The 5,126-nt window shown below is 36.6% G+C and overlaps 1 long non-coding RNA gene across 2 annotated transcripts; it reads right to left on the bottom strand.

The window, feature by feature from the left end:
* Nucleotides 1-1,538: 1,538 nt before the first annotated feature.
* Nucleotides 1,539-3,808, bottom strand: LOC122139271. Of its 2 annotated transcripts, none has more exons than XR_006156168.1 (3): nt 3,721-3,808; nt 3,092-3,231; nt 1,539-2,454 (listed from the first exon to the last, which is right to left on the bottom strand). It is a non-coding gene; the product is annotated as an uncharacterized LOC122139271 (long non-coding RNA). The 2 variants fall into 2 exon arrangements; XR_006156167.1 differs by lacking the exon at nt 3,721-3,808 and adding an exon at nt 3,471-3,677.
* Between the last annotated feature and the right edge of the window lie 1,318 nt (nt 3,809-5,126).

The raw sequence follows: 5,126 nt of genomic DNA, 5'->3' as shown, positions 1-5,126 counted from the left end.
AAGAATTAGAAGGGTTTCTATTTGCATAAAAATTCAAGGATTAAGTGTATTCAAACATAGCAGATATAGCAAAGTTGCCAAGTTTGTGGTTTTCCTGCAGAATTAAGCTACTTTTATACTGCTACCGCAGGTTGTGTTTTCAGTCCGCAGGTTTGAAACCAAACCCCCCGCCCCCCTGGAATGCAACTTCGATCAAGGTGGAACCCCCTGGAAGGAGGCTTTCACCCCTCAAAACACATCTTTGTAGTGATTTTTATAGCCATATTCCCCCAGAACACAATTGGGCTAGGTTTGGCCATGATTGGGACGGGTTTTTTTTTTTTTTTTTTTTTTTTTTTACACAGACCTGGCAACCCTGAAACACAGTGATTCCTAAAAGTATTTAAACACTTCAGTTTTTAAAATTTGACCTTCACTGGATTACATAGGAAATACCAAACCAAAAGGCATCTGCAAAGAAGTGTTTTTCTTTTTTTTTTTTTATGAAGTTTTTTTTTTTTTTTTTTTTTAAAGAAAGATCATTTTTCGTCTATGCATGAAGTTGTATTTAAACAATGTATTTATTATAATTTGGCTTAAGCATCCAAAACATTTTTGGGGCCACTATGTATTTGTGAAAGTAAAATGATCTGAATTAAAGAGGGGGGAAAAATGCATCAATACAGGTAAGTAATAGTGATGGAAAAGTTACAGTAGAACCGTATAGCTGTAGAGTGAGTTCACAAAGCAGGAACACATTAAGTTCGAAGTGAGAAAAAGCAGAGAACCCGTTTTCATTCCAAAATTTTCTATAACTATAAATACGATACTAGTAAATTTGATGACTGATCTACAGTGAGCCTGGGATCTCTTGGCCTGCTAGTGAGACCCTCAATTCTGGATTCATTTTCCCTCATAATGAAAGCTTTCCTATACTAACATTCAACAGATGAAAGTCCACCTTTTTCATATTTCCTTCTGATTGCAGTAATAGCCTTATTTATGAGTGTCCATTCCAACTGAAGCACAGATCTCAGGCCAGGCGGAGCTGGAAGCGTGATGGAAATTAATCTAGTAATCTTCAGATCCTTTTCTCATTTTTCAAAAATAACCCTAATTCATCACTGAAATCAATGACTTAGATCAGATCGTGCCAGGTCGTTAGGTAAGGCACGATTAGCCTGGAAAACTCAAGGCCAAAAACGTCCCAGATGTCAAAGAAACTCCTGGAGCGAGAGCTTGTGAATGTACAAAGGAAACAGCTATTGTTAATACAATATGTTGTAATAGCAACATGTGTAATGTGAGTTTAAGAAATGTTACCTTTGAGACTTCCCTCAGCTACTGTTCAGTTAATGTAATTATAACTGGCATGGTGTTCTACAAATATCTCTAACACATGCACTCTAAAGAGGGAACTGAGCACAATGGATCAAAGTCTTCATCAATAGAGGCCCACGACCGGATCCAGAAGCTCCCTCAAAGCTTACCAGCATCCAGGCCTCTCGCCCACCTTCCCACCCCTGATAAAAACAGAGACGTGGCCCCTGAAATCAGCACATGTGGGCAATTACAAAGAGACCATCAGCAGCGTAATTTAAGCTAAATGAAACATTTTCATTAAGTAAAATTAGAATAAATTAAATACAATTGGATTAGACTAAAATACATTTTTGTGACTATACAATAAAAAAAAAAAAAAATATTATTTTAAAGAACCTAAATAATAAAATATGAAAATTAATTAAATAGAAATAAAAGCCATTAGGCAGCGATATCCCTAGCCCTGAGAAATGTAACCCCCATAAAAATACCAAAAATACTCAAAGACTAAGCATAGTATGAAAAATAAAGATACATTTAAAAACTTCTTATATGGTTTCTGCAAAAAAAGCCAAAAACAAATGGAGAAATTAAATTGTCAAATAAATAAGAGCGAAAAATAAAAACAGAACAAAAATACAAAATAAAGATCAAATAAAACTATACAAACATATTTAGTAAAATAAAATGTCAAATAAAAGCTAAATAAATTCAGTGGCTTTTAGTGCCTTGGCTTACTCCTGGTAGCTCAAACACTCTGATTAATTTTGTGAATGTTCGTGTGTGCCTCAGTGAAGACGGCTGGACTTTCCAAAAAGTGGACTCCACGTGCAAGGCTCTTTTTTTTTTTTGGCTCTTCTGCAGATTGAAAAAAAAAGGTGGTGTTGGGGCAATGGTGCGTTGCTTTCTTGTGACCCATTTAATGTTTTACAAAACACTTTCCTATAGCCAGCATGTCTACTGCAGTTTTCCAGGTAGCTGCCCTTGATTACAAGGACAGATGCATCCCAATTAGCATGCCGGTCCGATTAACACGACCACCTGCACTTGAGAAAACAGGGCAATACCCCTGACTAATTGTGGATGGGCTTTAAAAAGCTGGTCCAAAAGATGAGTCATCCAGCAGCTTGATCCAGTTCAGCTCACATCCCGCTGCAATCAAGAACATTGAAACCTAAAGAGCCGGGAAGCACTTGGGAACAACTGCTTCCATGAATCCCTGCAGTGAAGTGCAGTGGCCAAATTAATCTCTTCATCTTCTCTCTGGACATCTCTTATCCTCCTCTGTCATAAACTTGGCCGTGCTAAAGATTTACAATCACGTCTTCCTCTCTCTATCCTATGCTGCTTTTGAGTCTAATGACTTTAATGTTTAAGCCGCCACCATCTTTTTCAGACACACATTTTCTTAGTTCCATGAACCAAATGCCAGAAGAGGCTAAGAATAACACTACTCGTCCTATATTTTTGAAGGGATGATGTGTGTCCTCGCATCATGGATTTACTTCTAGCCATACAATAATGAAGTCATTTTTCTTCGAAAGACTTGCATATTTAGAGATCAGCTGGCAAATTTAAACTATGAGCTACTTAAGCCTCATTTTAGCCACAAAAAACCTCAGTAAATGATCAATGACATGTTGAAATAGCAAGGACTATTAAATTCAAATGCAGCACGTAAATGGAGACGTTTTATATAAAGACTATGAATGGGAAGAAGCTTGTGACCACCAAAAAATGGCTACTTGTGTGACTTAATTTTGACTCAAATAATGATATATGAACCCACCTGGTTTGATGAGTTTACAATGGTTTTAGCACTTTTTTTCCCTCTCCAAATTGTCTGAAGGCCTTCAGAACATGTCCTTGGGCTGTCACTGTTCTCCACAGGGTGGATTTTCCCTGAGCTGCAATATGTCCATGCGATTCCTATGTGCCAGAAATGAGAATAGCAGCAACCTTAAACTCTTTATGACAAGATTGGGAGCGTAAATGGGTACTTTCTGCTTCAAGGACAATTTTATCACCACCCACCCAAAGAGCAAGGGTCAATTATTCCCACTAGAACATTTTCAAGGCACTTTTAAAAGTGTCCCTAAATAATATTCATGAGAATCATAGTAAAATATTTTCTTGTCTTAAAGGCTAAAGTTTGCTGGCTGACTTACTTTACATTTATGCATTTGGCAGGTCCTTTTATCCAAAGCGACTGCATTGCATTGAGGGTAAACACTTTTTAATCAGTTCATGCATTCCCTGGAGGAATTCAAGCTTAAACCTTAGAGTGCAATAAGCAGTCCACTGAATGGCAAGTTGTAAGAACCCAAGTGCAGCTTTTATTTAAGAAAGTGAATTCTAAAATACAAACAAAGACTTGACTTGAACAGACTTGACTTGGCATGAACAAATTAGACTCACCAACAGCAGGTTAAAACATCATAAAGCTAGACAAGGAACAATGACAACATGAGGGCTATTTGTATCAATCATTAAGGGACATATGACAAGTATCAACTAATGAGCAAACAGAACTGAGAGTCACATGACAGGACAATAACCAATAAGGAACAAGATACATGATTAAAACAACCAATCGGAGCATGACACATACACTAGGCAGGATAACATGAGGATCAAGGGAATCACATGACAGGTGCATGAAACATGGCTAAATATCAAAATAAAATGTTAAGTTATTGTAAAAATTCATAAGCTGTGAAACAGTGAACTAAACATATGGTATCATTTGAAAGCTTAGAACCTCAGCTTTCTTGTCCATCACTGCAACTTCCAAAATATATTAAACTTAAGTAAATATAAACCAAGTATACTTAAGTAAAGTTCGAGTATATTTAGACTTTTTGTAAGTATAAGTCAAGTATACTTAAATGTCATTTTAAGTATATTTCTGAGAAGTACATAAAGCCCATTTCTGAGAAGTACATAAAAAGTAAACTAAAAGCATACTTTCCTATTTTTAGTTTAAAAGAAGTATACCTATATAAAAAAACAACAAACTTCATTTTCATAAAATTGGACATCACAAAACATTTAGGTTTCCTGAACTATGATTGAAAACTATTTTTTTGCAATAATCCAAAAGCCTATATGGACAAATCCCATTGGCTTTTTGTCGAGGGAACCAGCGCGATGCTAACAACTGATCCACATACAAAGTGACATCATCGTTCCACCACTCTATAGTCATAACATGTAATATATATGTGCATGATGTCACGTGTTCACAAATTTGCATTTTCATAGTTTACACAGAAAGAATAACAGTACTGTTTTCAAAAACTTGTACTATGAAACCCATTTTCAAGTGTCTGTGTTTTCAGGCTCGCAATTTATTTATTTATTATTTTTCATAATTTTCAGTTTTTGGTTAACTTTTCCTTACAAGTAGAATAATAAGAGGCTGTCAAAAATCATTCAGTCTTTCATGCATATGGTCTATCAAAAACAAGCATGATGATCTCATGCTCCCAGTACAGTGTTGTATTCTACATTCGTCAAGATCCGGTGATGAGAGATAGTGTCAACAACACTTCTGCCAGACTTCATGAGCTCTTCTACCAAGAGTTCAGCTTTAACCCCGCCATCTCTCAGTCTTGTGTCACTGCTGACTGGTGCAGGAAGTGAGCAGTGATGTCTAGAGATAAAGTAAGTCTGGTGCTGAGGTCACTGCCATTAGAGAGCAGTTTCTTTTCAGCGCTCTTTGAAACTGGGTCAAATCATTTGCTCATTCTAGTTGGGAGAAAAACGTCAATGTGAGCTGAGCACATGAACATTAGATCTGTGGTGACCGACGTCCCTTGACT

Source organism: Cyprinus carpio, chromosome B12 (assembly GCF_018340385.1).
Source record: "Cyprinus carpio isolate SPL01 chromosome B12, ASM1834038v1, whole genome shotgun sequence".
NCBI classification, from domain to species: Eukaryota; Metazoa; Chordata; class Actinopteri; order Cypriniformes; family Cyprinidae; genus Cyprinus; species Cyprinus carpio.
The sequence above is the reverse complement of the archived record's forward strand: the minus strand, read 5'-3'. Positions and strand labels throughout refer to the sequence as shown.